The 21077-nt window shown below is 44.1% G+C and overlaps 1 protein-coding gene across 3 annotated transcripts in view; it reads left to right on the forward strand.

The window, feature by feature from the left end:
- Positions 1-529: 529 nt before the first annotated feature.
- Positions 530-21077, forward strand: part of Spire1 (spire type actin nucleation factor 1) — a 218781-nt gene continuing 198233 nt past the window's right edge. For 2 of the 3 annotated variants that reach the window (XM_045143068.1, XM_045143067.1), the window contains exon 1: positions 530-581. The gene's annotated coding sequence lies outside the window, so the exon portion shown is untranslated. The remainder of the gene's footprint in view (positions 582-21077) is intronic. The other variant, XM_045143070.1, reaches the window with a different exon arrangement.

Raw genomic sequence — 21077 nt, forward strand, 5'->3', positions numbered from 1 at the left:
AGCGAGCGAGCGAGCGAGCGCACGACCCGGCCTCCGCGGCGTCCCCGCCGCCCTCCCTCCGCTCGCCCACGCCGTTCCCTCCATCTGTCCCCGCGGCGGCGGCGGCGGCGGCGGCGGCGGTCAGCCTGGGCGGCGGCCGTCCGCGATGAGGGCGCGGCGGCGGCGCGTGGACGCGATGCTCGCCAGCTGAGGAGGACGGAGCCGAGGAGCCCGGCGAGCTGCGTCCGCCCGCGCCGGTCCGGTCCGGTCCGGTCCGGTGCGCGTCCACCACAGCCGCGCCATGGCCCAGCCCGCAGGCCCGGCCGGCGGCTCGGAAGCCGAGCGCTGTCCGGAAGCGGGCCCGCAGGACGACGCGCTGAGCCTCGAGCAGATCCTGCGGCTCTACAACCAGCCCATCAACGAGGAGCAGGCGTGGGCCGTGTGCTACCAGTGCTGCGGCTCCCTGCGCGCCGCCGCCGCCGCCCGCCGCCCGCCCCGCCGCCGCGTGCGCTCGGCCGCGCAGATCCGCGTCTGGAGGGACGGCGCCGTCACCCTGGCGCCCGCCGCCGCCGGCCACGACGGGCCGCCGGCCCCCGCCACCGGTGAGGTCGCTGGGACGAGCCCGACCCCTGCCCACCGTCCCCACCCCACCCCCCTACGGGGCGGCCTCCCCTTCCAACCCCGGGAGGACGGGCCTGGGAGCCCGTCCTCCCCACTCCCCCGCCCCCCGCGGGGCCTGCGGTCCACGGGCCTGGGATGCGGCTGAGAGCGCGGAAGAGCATCCCGCCCCGCTCCGCTGCGCTTCTTCTCTGCGCTCCGGAGGGGGAAGCAGCCCTGGGGGCAGGGGGAGAGGGTAGCTCTTTGCTGGATCAGTGTGAGGGCGCTTATTTATTTATTTATATATATATTTTTAATCTGCGAAGTGGGCAGATGTGATAAGGTATCAGGGATGGTTCACCTGAGATCTTCTCAGGATCCTCCTGTCTTCATTCCCAGAGTCGGGAAAATTACACCCTTGCGAAAGAGGAGTCAACTCGCAGCATTGTATATTTGACAGGACTCAGACTTGGGAATAGGAAGAAGAAATCTGAGCCATGGGAAGTCTACTGTCTTGGGAGAAATTATATGTATACAAAAAAGGTGGGGGGAAAAAAGGTGGGGTGGTGGTGGTGGTGGTTAATGATTGGGAGTACGAGAAGTTAGGAAATAACTATTATTGACATGTCAGAATTTATTGTGATGAAAATCATGCTCCTAGAAAGTTGACAAGAATATTCACATAAAAGAAAACTTGAGTTTCCTTAGGTATTGTCTGCTGTCAGTTCTAAATGATTTGTCACCTAAACAGTGACACATCCAGGTGCTTCATTGGTAAGACTCATAATAAGTTTCTCCTACCCAACTTTTAAAACTCAATTCAGTCTTTTGAGAGGCAGATCTATTGAAAACAGAAAAACAACCCACCTTCACTTTGGCAAGTTGATAGACGTCAAGAAGGTGAGAGATGTAATTAAGAAAACCCTTTTCAAAAAAGAATGAAAACATTCAATATTATCACTTCTTTCAGTTCTGCTAGAGCAGGTTTCTCTCTCTCTCTTTTTCCTACTTTGGTTTTTCCCAGGTAGGGTCTCTTTCTAGCCCAGGCTGACTGGGAACTCACTCTGTAGTCGCAGGCTGGCTTCAACCAGAGAATCTTCCTACCTCAGCCTTCTGAGTGCTGGAATTAAAGGCGGGCACTACCAGACTTGACTTCAGGTTTCTTTCTTTCTTGTTTTTTTTTCTTGTTTGTTTTTTCCAGGTAGGGTCTCATTCTAGCCCAGGTTGACCTGGCATTCATTATGGGGTCTCAGGGTGGCCTCAAACTCACAACAATCCTCCTACCTCTGCCTCCTGAGTGCTGGGATTAAAGGTGTGTGCCACCATGCTAGTTCTTTTTTAGTGTAAACATGTTTATTTAAAACTAGTCTTAATTTTGTATTAAATTTATTTTTATGGTGATGCATTAAAAACTTAAGCATTTGCTGGGTGTGGCAGTGCATGCCTTTAATCCCAGCACTCAAGAGGCAGAGAGGTAGGAGGATCGCTGTGAGTTTAAGGCCATCCTGAGACTACATAGTGAATTCCAGGTCAGCTGGGGCTAGAATGAGACCCTACTCCAAGCCCCTCTCCCCCACCAAAAAACTTAAACATGAGTACCATTTTCCAGGTGCCATGTGGTGTTTTGATGAATATATACACTTAAGGATATTTAAAACCACCTCTTAAAAGTTACTTTTTTGAAATTATTTTTTTTTCCAATAGTTTTTAGATTTGATTGTTGCTTTACATTTGGACTTAGTAGTAAATTACATTTTCATTTGTAATTTATTTACACTAGACTAAAATGGCATGAAAAGGTACTTTAAAAAAATAATGAAGGGTTGTAGAGATGGCTTAGCAGTTTAGTCGCTTGCCTGCAAAGCCTAATGGATCCAGGTTCGATTCCCCAGTACCCATGTAAGCCAGATGTACAAGGTGGCACATGCATCTGGAGTTCGTTTGCAGTGTCTAGAGAACTTGGCATGACCATTCTTTCTTGCTGTCTGCCTATTCCTCTGTCTCTCTCAAATAAATAATTAAAAAAAAATTAGGCTGAGAAACCAGTCTTCTTTCAAACAAAACAAACAACAGTGAAGCTTTGCCTGCTTTCAAAAGCATCATTGACAGTGGTGAGAGAACAAACTCAGTTTATACAGTTAGGTTTATTAAGAGATAATCTTGGGCTGGAGAGATGGCTTAGTGGTTAAGGTGCTTGCTGGTTTAGGTTTGAATTCCCAGTACCCACGTAAATGCACAAGGTGACGCATGTGTCTGGAGTTCCTTTGCAGTGGCAAGAAGGCCCTGGTGTGCCCATTCTCTGCCTAAGTTAAAAGAGAGAGAGAGAGAGAGAGAGAGAGAGAGAGACAATTTGTCAAGAACTATTTAGAAACTTAATTCTAGAAGAGTATATTCTTTAGTGCACTTTCTTTTTTTTATGTGCATCCCAAACTTTATTAAAATTGAAAAATCTCCAACATACATGCTGTTGTAATCATTAAGGTATATCAGTGGAGGGAAGAAAAGAGAGGGAATGAGAATGATGATGATAATGCACAGACTATCACTGTCACTGACTGTTTTCTGGTGGCTCAATGATGAGATGGGTTAAGGAGGATTTGTTTGTTTCTTGTTCACATCTCTCTATGTTTACCTGGTTTCTGTTTGAATATGGTTTTTACAATTAAAGGAATCTGTCATCAACTATACTCTCCCTTGCACACACCACTATTACAATGAGCAACACTGTGATGGAGGAAATTGCCCCATCCTAGTGCACTTTCTGTTAGTATTGGTGCTGGAACCTTATATTGAAATTAGTATTTTTCCCCCATCATTACTATGGTAATAACATGATGGCTTCACTGTAATACACTATGAAGAAAAAAGTAAATAGAGGTTTTCTAGAAACCACAATGTATTTATAATTAATGGTCATCTTTATATTCCTGCTAATGATCTCTGCTACCAGTTGTGGAGAGAACCTAATCAACGTTGTTGATATAGTCTGGAGCATTTCAGAGCTTAAGATTAAGTTATTGAAGGGAGGGCTGGAGGGATGGCTTAGTGGTTAAGGCACTTGCCTGTAAAGCCAAAGGACCCAGATTCAATTCCTCAGGACCTACGTAAGTCAGATGCACAAGGTGGTGCATGTGTCTGGAGTTCGGTTGAAGCAGCTGAAGACCATCATGTGCCCATTCTCTCTCTCTGCCTCTCCTCTCACAAATAAATAAAATAAAATGAAATATTTAAAAGAAAAGATACTGAAGGAATTCAGCCTAAAATGTAATGTTAGCTTATTTCTTACTAGGATTTAAGAGTAAAACACATTGTCTTTAAACCTTTGAATTTTGTTCTGTAGTGCTGAGGATGGAACGTTGGGCGACGTTGTGCGTGGTAGGCAAGTGCTGGGCCACTGGGCTACATAATCAACCTGTGAGCCATTATGCTGTAATCTTGTTTGTTGTTGTTGGCTTAAGACAGGATCTCAAACTCATAGTGTAGCAGAGGCTGGCCTTGAACTCTTGACATTCTTGCCTCAACCTCACAAATGCTGAGATTGCAACTCTGCCAGTACACCCAGTTTGTAATCTTGGTTTTCTTCTTTTTTTATTTTATTGTGAGACAGAGAAGGGAGCAGAGGGAGACACAGACAGAATGGGCACGCCAGGGCCTTCAGCTGCTACAAACTCCAGATGCGTGCGCCCCTGTGCTTGCGTCACTGTACATCTGGCTACATGGGACGTGGAGATTTGAACATGTGTTCTTAGGCTTCACAGGCAAGCACCCTAACCGCTAATCCATCCCAGCTCATCCTCCCTTTCTCCTCTCTCTCTTTCTCTTTCTTTCTTCTTTCAGTAGGGTCTTAACTCTGTAGTCCCAAATCCTTCTGAACTCACAGCAATCCTTCTGATTGCTGGGATTAAAGGCATGTGCCACCATACCTGGCTGTAATTTTGTCTGTTAAAGTGATTAGTAAGTAGTGCCAGGTGTGGATGCATGCCTGCAGTTCTAGCACCTGGGAGGCTGAGAAGGCAGGTCAGCATGGCTACATGAGGCATTTGAGCCCAGCCTGGGGTCCCAGAGGCCTTTTCTCAAAGTGATAGTAGCTTGGTACTGTGCAAACATGTAATGTTCTCTTTTCTTTTTCCCTTCTTGTTCTTCCTTCCATCTTCTTTCCCCTTTCCCTCTCCTCTCTCTCTCTCTTTTTTTCTTTTTTTTGGTTTTTCAAGGTAGGGTCTCACTGTAGCCCAGACTGACCTGGAATTCACTGTGTAGTCTCAGGTGGCCTCGAACTCATGGTGATCCTCCTACCTCTGCTTCCTGAGTGCTGGGATTAAAGGTGTAAAGGTGTGCATCACCATGCAGGACTCCCACCCCTTTCCTTTTTTTTTTTTTTTTTTTTTTTTTTGATTTTTTGAGGTAGGGTCTTGTTCTAACCAAGGGTGACCTGGAATTGGAATTTACTGGGTAGACTTAGGCTGGCCTTGAACTCACAGTGATTCTCCTACCTCTGCCTCCTGAGTGCTGGGATCAGAAGTGTGTGTCATAACACCCAACTCCTTGTCTCAAAGAAAACAGGTGTATTGAAGTGTGCCAAGGGCAGCAGGCTGGGCAGTAATAAGAGACTGCCTGTTGGTTTTCTTTCTTTTCTTTTTCTTTTTTTTAAACAAATTCCAGATGCATACCAGTTTGTGCAGGCTTTATGTGGGTACTGGGGAATTAAACCCAGGTCTCTAGGCTTTGTAGGCAAGTGCCTTAATCACTGAGCAATCTCTCCAGCCCTGTTTTTAACTTTTTGAGATGGTCTCACTGTAGCCCAGGCTGGCCTTCAATTTACAGTGTCTTCTTGCCTCCTAAGTGCTGGGATTACAGGCATGGGCATCATACCCAGCTCATTTATGTATTTTCCAGTATGGTAGAGGAGTCCAGTAACATGTTTAAAGTCATACTGGTAAACTCTTGGAATCAGTTTTTTTTTTTTTTTAAAGGAATTTTTATTTATTTATTTATTTGAGAGTGACAGACACAGGGAGAAAGACAGATAGAGGGAGAGAGAGAGAGAATGGGCGAGCCAGGGCTTCCAGCCACTGCAAACGAACTCCAGACGCGTGCGCCCCCTTGTGCATCTGGCTAACGTGGGACCTGGGGAACCGAGCCTCGAACCGGGGTCCTTAGGCTTCACAGGCAAGCGCTTAACCGCTAAGCCATCTCTCCAGCCCTTGGAATCAGTTTTAACCTCTGGCTTTGTAGCATCATGACAAGACAGAGATTTTTTTTCTTCCCCGAGGTAGGGTCTCACTTTGGCCCAGGCTGACATGGAATTACTGTGTAGTCTCAGGGTGGCTTCAAACTCAGGGTGAGTGCTGGGATTAAAGCATGTGTCACCACGCCCTGGCTCTAAAACAGATTTGGTTTGGTTCCTCTTAGTTGCTGAATGACCTTGAGTAAATTTCTTAACCTAGCTGTGCGTGGTGTTGCATGACTTTAATCCAGCCCTCGGGGAGCAGAGATAGGAGGATTGTCATGAGTTTTAGGCCACCCTGAGAGAGTACAGAGTGAATTCCAGGTCATGGGGGAGGGAGAAGTAAGGGAACTTTCTTAACTTTTCCAGCATCTAGCCATCTGAAAAATCAGAATCTCTTGCTCTTTTTTTTTTTTTTTTAATCGGCACAAAGTGTGAGGTAATCTGTATGCAGTGACTAAATAGGTTAGTTCTTCCTCCTACACTGCCACGGCTTACCTCTGCAGTCTCTTCAAATCTTGACTCAGAATTGGGGCAGTTGTCTAGGTCAGGATGTCTGAACTCAGGCACTACTGACATTTTGGCCCAAAGAATTCTTTGTTGTGGGGTCTCCCTCGTCACAGCGTCTCAAGCTGTACCACTGGATATCAAGAACACCTCTTCCCCAGTGTGACAATTAAAAAATCTTCAGATATTGCCAGTGGTGAGGTGCAAAATCATCCTGGCTGAGAACTAGTCCAGCAGACGACAGACGGGTGAGGCCCAGGGTGTGGTCAGCGTGTAGTAGTGGGTCCTGGCTGTGATTGGCAAGTCTGTGACTCCTGCCACTGCCCTTTCTGCTGTGGAACAGTGAGTGAGTGAGGGCCTTTGGCTCTTGGTACTGCCAGTACTACTCCATGAGGAGACAGAGCACCTCTCAGCTTTACTGACTTGTTTTGGAGATAAGTAGAACTGACTTTAGTTCTTGTTTCCTTTTTTTTTTCTACTTTTAGTGCTGGGGGTTGGACTCAAGGCCTTGAGTATGCTAGGCAATTACTAGTCCAGCAGAGCTCCTGTTTACTTGTAGTACTGTGGTCAGGTTGTCCCTTGGGATATGAGATGGATTGGATCCAAGATTACTATAGATATCAATGTCCTATAAATTAGGTTAGATTAAATCCTAAAATGGTTATAAGCAAGCAGTGTTTTATTTAGTTAGTTACTTGAAATATTAATAGTGAGTATGGGCACATCAGGGTTTTACTACGTGGGGACTGGGGAGTTGAACCAAGGCCATCAGGCTTTACACACAAGTTACTTTAACCCATGAACCATCTCTTCAGCCCCTCTAAAATTGATATAAAATGGCATGAAGTGTTTGCATAGAAGCTATGCAATTCTCCCTTATACTGTAATTTATTTCTAGAATACTTACAATGCAGTATAAATCCTAGATAGCGTTTGTGTCTTTTTTTTTTTTTTTCAAGGTAGGGTCTCACTCTGGTCCAGGCTGACCTGGAATTCACTATGTAGTCTCAGGGTGGCCTTGAACTCACGGCGATCCTCCTACCTCTGCCTCCCGAGTGCTGGGATTAAAGGCGTGCGCCACCACGCCCGGCTCGTTTGTGTCTTTTTACCTCGGGTATAATGACAAGGAAAAAAGGTGTATGTGTGTATTCAATATAAATGAATTGTTTTCTTTTGTAAAGATTACACCTTTTTTTTTTTTTTTTTTTTGGTTTTTTGAGCTAGGGTCTCACTCTAGCCCAGGCTGACCTGGAAGTCACTATGGAGTCTCAGGGTGGCCTTGAACTCATGGCAATCCTCCTACCTCTGCCTCCCAAGTGCTGGAATTAAAGGCGTGCACCACCATAGTCAGTAGATTGCACCTTTTTAAAAATTTATTTTTTAGTTTTTTGAGGTAGGGTCTTACTCTAACCCAGGCTGACTTGGAATTCATTATGTAGTCTCAGGGTGGCCTCAAACTCATGTCAGTCCTTCTACCTCTGTTTCCTAAGTGCTAGGATTAAAGGTGTGTGCCATTATGCCTGGCTTCCTTTATTATTTAATTTATTTGAGAGAAAGAGAGTGAAAGTGAGTGTTATATGAGCACATCAGGGCTTCTAGCCATTGCAAACTAACTCTAGACTCACGTACTACTTTGTCTAGCTTTACATGGCTACTGGGGAATTGAACACAGGCTGGTCGGCTTTGCAAGCAAAGTGTCTTTCATCACTGAGCCATCTCCCCAGCCTTCAATACAAATGCATTATTAAAATTTTTTTTGTTCATTTTTATTTATTGAGTTGAGAGTGACAGAGAAAGAGGCATATATATATATATAATATATATATATATGTATATGTATTTGTGTATATATACATACATACACACATATATGGAGGGAGAGAGAGAGAGAGAGAGAGAGAGAATGAGAATGGGCATGCCAGGGCCTCCAGCCACTGCAAACATACTTCAGATGCGTGCACCCCCTGTGCATCTCATTAACGTGGTCCTGGGGAATCGAGCTTCGAACTGGGGTCCTTAGGCGTCACGGGCAAGCACTTAACTGTTAAGCCATCTCTCCAGCCCCACAAATGTATTCTTATTTCCAAACATTTTAATCCATAGTTGGTTGATGCAGAACCTACAGTAGTAGCAAAAGTGACTGTATAGATCTATCCCGGAACACGTTCATTTTGAACACAGAAAACAAGCATAAGAGAAGCAGAAAAATGATGAAAAGTGATAGAGGAATAGAAATGAGGCCAGTTTGGGGAGAATGAGTGATTTTACTTAGAATGTAACTGTATTTTAGGCCTGTAGTTGCATTGGCCATGCAAGCAATGTATATGAAGCTGTGGGAGATGCAGAGGGGAAATTACAAGTTAGGATCATAAAATGAGCAGTGTGTGATGACAGGGAGCAGAGATTGCTTTTATGATTCGATACAGTTTTTATTTTACTTTTTAATTTTTTTTTTTTTTTGGTTTTTCGAGGTACGGTCTCACTCTGGTCCAGGCTGACCTGGAATTAACTCTGTCATCTCAGGGTGACCTTGAACTCATGGCAATCCTCCTATCTCTGCCTCCCAAGTGCTGGGATTAAAGGTGTGCGCCACCACGCCCAGATTTATTTTACATTTTTATTTCCCCTGGTCTTTACACAATATAGTAAGGTAAGATCTGATTGAGGAGAGTTTATTAGATACAAGTTAATGACGTTTTCATTTTCATAGTTCTTTTAACTGAGGAGTTAAGTACACTTGAGTAGCCAGGCAGGCCTGGTGGCAGCATGTCAATCCAACATTTGGGAGGTTGGAGGCAGGAAGATAAAGAAGTCAAGGCCAGCTGCCACTAAATGAGACTATGGGAAACCCACAAGACTGGGCTCTGTTCTCCCTAGTGTACCTGCGATTTGGAGCACAGTGTGGTAGCTTAAGACAGTGGTAACTGATAAAACCTAGTTAATATCCCGGATCTTTCTAGAGTAAAACACTTATTAGTGAGAATATCACAAGTAAGCCTTATTAATGTCATACTAGAGATGATACTTGGTCTTAGCCAAAAGGCTGAGAAATGATTAGTGTTAGAGATGAGACTCCTGCATAGCCTCGTCAGCCTTCTGAAGTTTATATACTCATTGGAAAACAGTCATGAACTTCAAATTTTGGTTATAAAATTTTTGATGTACCTTTAAGTTTTAGGTATTTAAAGAACATTTAGAGAATTATTGTCACATCTTGATTTTCAACAACCTTAACTTGTATAGTGGGATAGGTTTTCCTGGGAGGAACAAAGGAGGTCTGTTTGCATACTAATCAGGGGGTCCCTAGAGAATGTTTTCTTAGCTAGGGAACATTCAGGCTTTGTTTGGGATTTGAAAAAAGGATATGACCAGTCAAGCTTCTCAGCAAAGTTCATGCTAATTTGGTTAGAAATGTGGTCTTGAAATAATACTTGATTTTAAAGAGAATATTTGTGGAGAAGGTAGATACAATTACATTTTTTGTCCACTTTTGGTATATTTCTTGAGTGTGCACAAGCTAGTCATTATCAGGTATATAATATGTAAAAATCTATGTGTATGAGTCCAGGATAGTTTTTAGGGGTTGATGATAGAATTATGGACAGCTAAAATACCTTATTGATTATAGGCGTAAGAATTGGCCTCTGTGTGCAGTATGTTTACATGTCAGATTCTTTCTTTTTTGTTTATTTATTTGAGAGTGACAGAGAGAGAGAGAGGGAGGGAGAGAGAGAGAATGAGCACACTAGGGCCTCCAGCCACTGCAAACAAACTCCAGGCACATGCTGTATGTACCCTGTGCATCTGGCTAACGTGGTTATCGGGGAATCAGTCCTCAAACCAGGGTCCTTAGGCTTCACAGGCAATTGTTTAACCAGTGAGCCATTTCTCTATCCCTGAGATTATTTCTAAGAGCATGCCTTGAATTCCTACCATGGGTTCTATTTTCCCTGTCTATTGAATTCAATTAGCAATACTTGTGCCTCTGATAAACCTTATTGGTTATAATACTGCCACTGCTCCCTGCGTAATTCAAATATAGTTATAAGAAGAATGAAAGTATAAACATAGTGATAAGTTTACTGTGAGGTTAATATAGCTTAAACTTGAAGCTTCTCATTCACTCAGTCCACTTTTAAGCACCTGAGAAAGGTTTTAAACAGTATGTTCAAATGATGATTTTCAAAATTAAGCTGTAATTGGTGTGGAGGTTTGATTCAGGTGTCTGTTCTCAATAAATTTAGGTGTTCTGAATGCTGGGTTCCCAGCTGATGGAGATTTGGGAATTAATACCTCTTGGAGGCAGTGTATCGTTGGGGGCGGTCTTATGGGTGTTATAGCCAGTTTCCCCATGCCAGTGTTTGGCACACTCTCTTGTTCCTGTTGGGGGTGATGTCTGCCCTCTGCTCATGCCGTTGTTTCCCCCTGCCATCGTGGAGCTTCCCCTGAAGCCTGTAAGCCAAAATAAGCCTCTTTTTCCCATAAATTGCTCTGGTTGGATGATTTCTCCCAGCAATGTGAACCTGACTGCAACAATTGGATAAGATTGTTGTCACTTTCAACTTTGGTTTACTCTTCAAATAGTTCCACTTATACTGAACTGTATTGGACTGCCACAGAGTTTTGGGGGAGAAATTTTGGAAAAAAATACCATGTAGCTTTGTATCTGTTTCTGCCTTATGCAGAGAGAGAATAGTAAGAACGTAGATGCTGAGTTTGAACTTTGTAAAGGAAAGATTTTTTTTTTTTTTTTTCCTCCTAGGTAGGGTCTCACTCTAGCCCAGGCTGACCTGGAATTCACACTGTATTCTCAGGATGGTCTTGAACTCACAACAGTCTTACTACCTCTGCCTCCCAAGTGCTGGGATTAAAGGCATGCACCACCATGCCTGACTTTGTTATTATTATTATTATTTGTTTTCAAGACAGTGTCTCACTCTAGCCCAGATTGGAACTCACTTTGAACTGATATTCTTTTTCTTTTTCGGGTTTTCATTATGGGGTCTCACTCTAGCCCAGCTGACCTGGAATTAACTGTAGTCTCAAGGTGGACTCAAACTCATGGTGATCCTCCTACCTCTGCCTCCCAAGTGCTGGGATTAAAGGCGTGTGCCACCATACCCTACTGTAGTGATAGTCTTACCTTGATTAGCCTTACATGTTCTGGAATTAAAGGTGGGGACCACCACACTTGGTTAAGAGTTTTGACTGAAATTTAGAAGAGAAAAAACAAAACATTCAGGGACTATGGCGATAACTCAGTGGGTGAGAGGGCTTGCTGCAAAAGGACCTGACCAGTTTGATCCCAGCACATGATTCCCCAGGATCCACATAAGCCAGATGCACAGGGTGGCCCATGGGTCTGGAGTTTGTTTGCAGTGGCTGGAGGCCCTAATGTGCCCATTCTCTCTCTCTCTCTCTCTTTCTCTCTCAAATAAAAATAAAATATTTAAAAAAAAGAAGCAGGGGTTCTAGTAATTGAACTAGCTCCCGGAGGTGTGAATATCTACTTAACATTATTTGGGAACCAGGGATATAGCTGTGTGGGTACAGAGTTTGCTATCATGCACAAGTCCCCTGATTCAGTCTAATATAGTCCTGCAAATAAAAAGTTGAAAATGTTATTTCAAATTCTTCCGTGAGGATGATTTGTCCCTTTCTCCCAGTTACTTAATTTTCTTCAGTCATTTATTTTTGTTATTCTGGACTCCCAATTTTGTGTACTTGGGTGGTTATCCATTTTACTTTATTTTGTTGCTCACCTTTTTCCAGCTGTGTCCGTTGTGCTGCTGCTTCTGGTTGCGTGTCCCTTTGACATTTAGCCATCTTTCTGTTTTGTGGAGCCTGCCTTTGCTTTTTGGCAGTACAAGTTGTTTTGAAGCTCCTCTTGTGTGTTTCCTTCCACTCCTGGAATCAGCCTATCTTACTCCAAGGAGCCCTGGCTCCCTTAATTGGAGAGTGGTACTTAGGAACCAGGCTGGAAGCGCTGAGGATGCTTCTTGTGGCTGGACTCATTGTTTTCTACACAGAGACACTGAAATGTAGGGCTGGGGATCTGGCTCAAGCGGCAGAGCACTTTGCCTGGGTTGCATGAGGCTCTGGGTTTGAACCCCAGCACCACATAACCTGAGTGTGGTGGCACACCTAGGACTCTGGAGAGGGAGGCAGGAGGATCAGGAATTAAGTGCCATCCTTAGCTACATTGAAGCCAGTGATCAAAAAAAGAAAGAAAACTTGAGGGGCTGGAAAAATGGCTTAGCAGTTAAGATGTTTGCCTGCAAAGCCAAAGGATCCCAGTTTGACTCTCCTAAACCCATGTAAACCAAATGCACAAGGGGGCGTATGCATCTGGAGTTTGTTTGCAGTGGCTGGAGGGCCCATTCACTCTCTCTCTTTGCCTCTTTCTCTCGCTTGCAAATAAATAAATAAAATTATATTAAAAAAAGAAAAGTTGAAATGTTAATAAGTTTCCATATTTAAATTCCTTTGTTTTTTTTTGGGGGGGGTTCAATGTAGGGTCTCACTCTAGTTCAGGCTGACCTGGAATAAACTATGTAGTCTCAGGGTGGCCTTGAACTCACAGTGATCCTCTTATCTGTCTCCTGAACACTGGAATTAAAGGCATGTGCCACCATACCCAGCAAGTTTCCATATTTAAACTGTTAGATTTGGAAAGCAACTTTTGTTGTCTTTTTTTAAATCTCCACTATTAGGGATTGAACCTAGGGCCTTGCACATACTAGGCAAGCATCTTACCATTGAACTCTATCTTCAGGCCTTTATACATTTTTTATTTTAAGAGGGAGAGTGAGTGATAGCAAATGTGAGAGAGAATTGGCTCACCAGGGCCTCAGCCACTGAAACCGAACTCCAGTTGCTTGCACCACCTAGTGCTCATGTACGACCTTGTGCTTGCATCACCTTTGTGCATCTGGCTTACGGGGGATCTGGAGAGAGATTGAACATAGGTCCTTAGGCTTCGCAGGCAAGCACCTTAACCACTAAGCCATCTCTCCAGCCCCAGTTTTTATTTTGAGACAGGGTCTCATGTAGCCCAGACTGACCTCAAACTCACTATGTAGCTGAGGATGACTTTGAACTCTTGATCCAACTGCCTCTACCTCCTGAGAGCTGAGATTTTAATATTTTTAATTATTATTGTTATTTTTTAAAATTTAATTGATGTTTTTATTGACAACTTCCATAATTGCAGACTCATGGTAATTTCCTCTCCCCCCTCACTTTTCCCTTTGAAACTTCACTCTCTGTCATATCCCCTCCCCTCTCAATCTTTTATTTTGATGCCATGATTTTTTCCTCCTATTATAATGGTCTTGTGTAGGTAGTGTCAGGCACTGTGAGGTCATGGATATCTAGGCCATTTTGTGTCTGGAGGAGCATGTTGTAAGGAGTCCTACCCTTCCTTTGGCTCTTACATTCTTTCTACCACCTCTCCTGCAATGGACCCTGAGCCTTGGAAGGTGTGATAGAGATATTACAGTGCTGAGCACTCCTCTGTCACTTCTTCTCAGCACCATGGTGCTTTCTGAGTCATCCCAAAGTCACTGCCATCTGAAAAGAGAAGGTTCTCTAACCAAAAGTGAGAGTAGAATTAATATATGGGTATAAACATTAAGAAAAGTGCTTATTAGGCAGTTTGGTGAGCATAGTATATACATTTAGCCAGACAGCAGCAGGTGTTACACCCTTAGGGCTCATGACTATCAGTATCAGAGATGTATTCCCCCCACCCCATGGAGTGGGCCTCCAGTCCAATTAGAGAGTGGTTGGTTTCCCCCATAACAGACCTGCCACTATTGTACCCTTTGGCTCATTTGGCTTGGCTGGCCAACTTCAAGTCTTGTGGTGTCCACTGTTGAGTATCTCCATTGGTGATTTTTCTCTCTTCCATTGAACTGCACACAGCGTGGCTTTTTTCCAGCTTTCTGTCAGCTGGTCTGCATGGAGGAGGTTTTCAGTTCAGCTATAGCAGGATTTCTCAGTGACCTTGTAGCCTAAGTATGTGGAGACTTCAGCAATAGGGTCTTATCATCTATTCCTGGTGGGAAACCAAGAGCCTTGGCAATGGCCTGTAATATTTTGGGGGTATCAGTGACCTCCCTGGCCAATGTTTTCTGAGGTAGGGGCTCGCTCTAGCCCAGGCTGACCTGGAATTCACTATGGAGTCTCAGAGAGGCCTCGAATTCACAGTGATCCCCCTACCTCTGCCTTCCAAGTGCTGGAAGTAAAGGTGTGTGCCAACATGCCTGGTGAGCTGAGATTTTAGACCCATGTCCCCACTCCTTACTGGCTTCTGTCCTACCCTCCCTCTCCGTCTTTCCACTGGCCTTGAACTTGCCATGTAGCTGAGGTGTTCCTTGTCTGCCTGTATATTGGACAGGCATGCGCCGCTGTGCCTGGCTTGCTTACTCTCTACAAGTTTTGGTGTTTGAATATCTGGATGTGAGCCATTTGCAGTTACATGTGCTACAGATACTGTTTCCCATTCTGGCTCATTAATGCAGTGTTTTGGTTAAATAGAAAGGTTTTTATTGTGTTTGTTGTTTTTATGTTTTTCCTGTTTTGCAGTGTTGGCCACCAAACTCAGGATCTCATGAATGCTAGGCAAGTGCTTTTCTACTGAACTATGTCCCCAGCCTTGAAAAATGTTTTGCTGTATCACATTTATTATTTATTTTTATCACCTTTTATTTATTATTGCTATTAATTACTATTACTATTATTATTAAACCCTTTTTTTTAATTTTTTTTGTTCATTTTTATTTATTTATTTATTTGAGAGCGACAGACATAGAGAGAAAGACAGATAGAGGGAGAGAGAGAGAATGGGCGCGCCAGGGCTTCCAGCCTCTGCAAACGAACTCCAGACGCGTGCGCCCCCTTGTGCATCTGGCTAACGTGGGACCTGGGGAACCGAGCCTCGAACCGGGGTCCTTAGGCTTCATAGGCAAGCGCTTAACCGCTAAGCCATCTCTCCAGCCCTATTAAACCCTTTTAGATGCATACCTATTTAGAATCCTGTCTGAGGAGACTGACCCTTTAACATTGTAACTACAGTTATATGTGTACAGTAAACACTACCTTTCTTTCACTAATGTTTGCACTTACACAATTTTCATAATTTTACTTTTGACTTTAAAACAATATTTTATTTATTTATTTGAGAGAGAGTTAGAGAGAAAGAGACAGAGAAAGAAGGGATGTGCCAGGGCCTCTAGCCACTACAGACATACTCCACTCCAGATATATGCGCCACCTTGTGCATCTGGCTTATGTAGATCCTGGGGAATTGAACCTGGGTTCTTAGGTTTTGCAGGCAAGTGCCTTGACTACTAAGTTATCTCTCCAGTCCACTTTGACTTCTTTTTCTTTTTTATTTTTTTGAGGTAAGGTTTCACTCTTAGTCTAGGCTGACCTGAAATTCACTCTGCAGTCTCAGGATGGCCTTGAACTCATGGTACCCCTTCTACTTCTGCCTTCTGAGTGCTGGTATTAAAGCGCCAGCATGCCCGGCTCACTTTTGACTTTTTAAAAAGTATTTTTATATATGTTTTTACATAAATATATAAAACATATATTTTATATATGTCTTTTATTTATATATGTTTAGATCTAGATTCCATATATGAGATCAAAACTTTTCTTAAGTACTACTAAAACATTGTAGCTTTTCCTAGACTTGTTCCAGGGTTCTACATCTTATCTCCCCAGGTATCAAAGTCCACAAATGGCCAGGCATGGTGATGTACACCTTTACTTCCAGCACTCAGGAGGGTGAGGTAGGAGGATTACTGCAAGTTTGAGGCTAGCCTGAGACTACAGAATGAGTGCTAGGTCAGCCTGGGCTAGCATGAGATCCTACCTTGAAAAAGCAAAACAAAAAGTAATTCACAAATGTGGGCTGGAGAGATGGCTTGGCATTAAGGAGCTTGCTTGCAAAGCCTAAGGATTCATGTAACTCTCCAGGTCCCATGTAAGCCAGATGCACAAAGTGACACAAGCATGCAAGGCTGCACATGCACACAAGGTGGCACATCTGGAGTTCAATTGCGATGGCTGGAGGCCCTGGCACACCAATTCTTTCTCTCTCATAAAATAAAAAAGAAAAAAAAAAAACCAAATGCTCAAGTCCCTGTATAAGATGATAAGACATTTGTATATAACCTATGTGCATACTTCCTGTATAAGTCATCTCTAAATTACTTATACCTATTATAGTATGAATGCTGTATAAATAGTTGCATTATTTAGGGAATAAGAAAAAAGTCGGGACTTAGTTTTTTTTTTTTAATACTTTATTTATTTAGAGAAAACAGGCATGCCAGAGCCTCTAGCCACTGCAAAGGAACTCCAGGTGCATGTGCCACTTTGTGCATCTGGCTGTATGTGGGTACTGGGGAATCAAACCTGTGTCCTTTGGCTGTGCAGGCAAGTGTCTTAACTGCTAAGTCATCTCTCCAGTCCCCTCCCCTTTTTTTCTTTTTTCTCTTTTGAGGTAGGGTTTCCCTGTCTAGCCTAGACAGACCTAGAATTCACTCTGTAATATCAGGGTGGCCTTGAGCTCATAGTGAGCCATCTACTTCTGCCTCCTGAGTGTTAGGATTAAAGGTGTGAGTCACCACAACTGTTTTTTTTTAAATTATTTAATTAGTTAACTTGCAAGCAGGGAGGGGGGAATGGAGAGAATGAGTGTGTTAGGGCCAGAAGCCAAAGCAAATGAACTCCATATGCATGCACCACTTTGTTCATCTGGCTTTACATGGGTACTGGGGACTCAAACCTTGGTCATTAGGCTTTGTAGGCAAACGTATTAACCACTGAACCATCTCTCTAGCCTGGGACTCAGATTTTTAAAAATATTTTCCATCTGTGATTCAATTTACTTACTTTTTTTTTTTCATTGGTTTTTCGAGGTAGGGTCTGCTATAGCCCAGACTGACCTGGAATTCACTGTGTAGCCTCAGGGTGGCCTTGAACTCATGCCAGTCTTCCTACCTCACCCTCCCAATGCTAGATTAAAGGCATGTACCACCATACCCAGCTATTATTATTTTTTTTTCACTACACACTTCTCCCCTGCCCCCATGTGTGTGCAAGCCCAATGACAACATGAGGTGTTGTTTCTAAGGTGCCCTCCACCTTTTTTAGTCAGGGTCTCTCACTGGCTTTGGAGCTCAGTAAATAAGCTAGACTTGCTGGCTAGTGAGTTTCAGGGCTGTTCCTGTCTCTACCTCTCTAGCCCTGGAATTACAGGTGAGCACCTCTTCACCTGGCCTTTTTTTTGGGGGGGAGGGGGTGGGTTTGAGGTAGGGTCTCACTCTAGCCCAGGCTGACCTGGAATTCACTATGGAGTCTCAGGGTGGCCTCGAACTCATGGCAATCCTCCTATCTCTGCCTCCCGAGTGCTGGGATTAAAGGAGTGCTCCTCCACGCCTAGCTCTCGCCTGGCTTTTTTATGTAGGCTCTAGAGATCAAATTCAGGTCCTCATGCTTATAAGGAAGCCAAGCTCAACTGAGGCATCTCTCCAGAGCATGCACTACATACTCCCCCCTCACCCCCAAGTAGAGTTTCACTCTAGCCCAGGCTGACCTAGAATTTACTATGTAATCTCAGGGTGGCCTCAAACTCATGGCAGTCCTTCTACCTCTGCCACTGGAGTGCTGGGATTAAAGGCGTGCACCATGCCTGTCTCCATCCTTTGTTGTGGTACCAGTTTTCTCTTGCCTGAAGAACTCCCTTTAGTATTTCCTATATTTCTGTGTACCTATCACTGTTAAATTCACTCAGGTTTTTTGTTTGTTTGTTTCTTTGAAAGCAACTGTATTTTGTCTTTTTTTTTTGTTTGTTTGTTTTTTTGTTTTTTCAAGGTAGGGTCTCACTTTGGTCTAGGCTGACCTGGAATTAACTATGTAGTCTCAGGGTGGCCTCGAACTCTCGATGATCCTCCCACCTCTGCCTCCCAAGTGCTGGGATTAAAGGCATGCGCCACCATGCCCGGCCTTTTTTTTTTTTTTTTTTAAATATTTATTTATTTATTTATTTATTTATTTGAGAGCGACAGACACAGAGAGAAAGACAGAGAGAATGGGCGCGCCAGGGCTTCCAGCCTCTGCAAACGAACTCCAGACGCGTGCGCCCCCTTGTGCATCTGGCTAACGTGGGACCTGGGGAACCGAGCCTCGAACCGGGGTCCTTAGGCTTCACAGGCAAGCACTTAACCGCTAAGCCATCTCTCCAGCCTGTGCCCGGCCTTTTTTGTTTTGTTTTGTTTTGGATTCAGTGTCTCATGAGTCCCAGGCTGAATTTGAACTGACTATATAGCTGAGGAGGACTTTGAACTGATCCTCCTTTCTCCACTTCCCAAGTGCAGGAAATATAGCCATTTATATGAGTCTTGACATTGAACCCACAACCATGTGTGTGCCAGGCGAGCACTCTGCCAACTGAGCTTTATCTCCAGCCCTTTTTATTTTTTTAAAGTTTTTCGAGGTAGCCCAGGCTGACCTTGAATTCACTATGTACTCTCAGGATGTCCTTGAACTCACAGCTGTCCTCCTACCTCTGCCTCCCAAGTACTGGGATTAAAGGTGTGGGCCTTTTCTATCAATTAAAAAAAATATATTTATTTGAGCGAGAGAAAGAGGCAGATAGAGAGAATGGGCATGCTAGTGCCTCTAGCCACTGCAAACTCCAGATGCATGTGCCAACTTGTGCATCTGGCTTACATGGGTAATGGGGAATTGAACCTGGGTCCTTAGGCTTCACAGGCAAGTGCCTTAACTGCTAAGCTATCTCTCCAGCCCCCTTTTCTGGCAAATTTTAATTAAAATTTAATGTGTAGATGACATCAAAGTAAAAGAGAGACTGATTGAGAGGGGAAGAGGATATGATGGAGAATGGAGTTTCAAAGGGGAAAGTGGGGGGAGGGAGGGCATTACCATGGGATATTGTTTACAATCATGGGAGTTGTTAATAAAAAGATAATAAATTAAAAAAATATATAAACAAAAAATTATGTATAGAAAATATACTTAGGTTCTTAAGTGTTTTATGCTACTTATGCTTATGCAGTTTTTATTCTTGTGTGTGTGTGTGTGTGTGTGTGTGTGTGTGTGTGTGTGTGTATGTGTGTATGTGTGGGTGTGTGTTAGGTATGGTGTGGTATGTGTGGGAAGATGCAGGTGTCCCATGCACATGTGTGTGGAGTCCAGTGGAAAATATTGGGCGTCTTCCTCATTGCTCCTTTCTGCTTTATTTCCTTAAGACAGTTTCTCTCTGAACTGGGATTACAGGTGCATGGCTACACCTAGCTACTTGCATGGGTGCTGGAGAATCAAACTCAGTGTGAATCAGGCATGTGTTAGCGTTCTCTAGAGGAGCAGAACCGATAGAATGAATTGCATTAAAAGGGAATTTATTAGATTAGTTTATAGCAGTCCAGCAACAGCAGTTTGCAGGCCTGAAAGTCAAGGAACCTGGTAGCTGCTCAGTCGAAGAGGCTGGATGCCTCAGCAGTCCTGGTCAGCACTGAAGGCCTGGGGGCTTCCTGGAGAGCCCCCATCTTCAGTCTTGCTGGAGGGCAGTGAGCAGCACTGCAGCCAGGTGGGAGGAAAGGATTCTTGCCCCCACCCCACCAACTTCCTGAGATAAAGCTCCACCCTGGGGGAAGGACTTCCTCCTCCTGTTAATCATTCCTAGAAGCAACCTCAGAGACCCACTCAATAGGAATGTCTGGATTCCTGAACAGATCAAATTGACAACAAACTTGACCATCATCTGACCCTTTCAGGGGCCCTCATGCTTGCTTGGCAAGCACTCTTACCCAGTGAGCCTACTGGTGTAGTCTGGGTTAACCTCAAACTCCTCATCCTCTTGCCTCCACCTATTTAGCAATTACCTCTCAGTGGTGTGTTCCACCACAACTGGCCTTCTAAAATTTATTTATTTATTTGAGATAGAATATGAATGGGCACGTCAGGTCTTCTTACTGCTGCAAACAAACTCCAGACATATCTGGCATTATGTGGGTAATGAGGAATTGAACCTGGGTCCTTTTGGCTTTGTAGACAAATGCCTTAACCACTAAGCCATCTCTCCAGCCCACAACTAGCCTTTAAAAAAAGTTAGGGGGTGGGGCAGACATGGTGGCCCATGCTTTTAATTGCAGCACTTGTGAGGCAAAGGTAGGAGGATTGCTGTGAGTTCAAGGCCACCCTGAGACTACATAGTGAATTCCAGGTCAGTCTGGGCTAGAGCAAGACCTACCTTGAGCACCCCCCCAAAAAAAGTTAGGGGGCTGGAGGGATGGCTTAGACATTAAGGCACTTGCCTGCAAAACCAAAGGACCCAGGTTCTATTCCCCAGGACCCATGTAAGCCAGATGTACAATGTGGTGCATGTGTCTGGAGTTCATTTGCAGGACTAGAGGCCCTGGTGCACCCATTTTCTTTCTCTATCTGCTTCTTTCTCTCTCTCAAATAACTAAGCAACAGTGAAATAAAATAAAATAAAGATAGGGCTGGAGAGATGGCTTAAGTGTTAAAGTGCTTGCCTGTGAAACCTAAGGACAAAAGTTTGACTCTCCAGAACCCACATAAGCCAGTTGCACAAGGTAATATATATGCACAAGGTGGCACACACTTCTGGAGTTTGATTGCAGTGGCTAGAGACCCTGGTGCCCCAATTGTCTCTCTCTTTCTCTCCCTCTCTCTCATAAAAAAAATGACATTTGCCAGGTGTTGTGGTGCA

This window comes from Jaculus jaculus, chromosome 2, assembly GCF_020740685.1.
Source record: "Jaculus jaculus isolate mJacJac1 chromosome 2, mJacJac1.mat.Y.cur, whole genome shotgun sequence".
In the NCBI taxonomy this organism is placed as follows: domain Eukaryota; kingdom Metazoa; phylum Chordata; class Mammalia; order Rodentia; family Dipodidae; genus Jaculus; species Jaculus jaculus.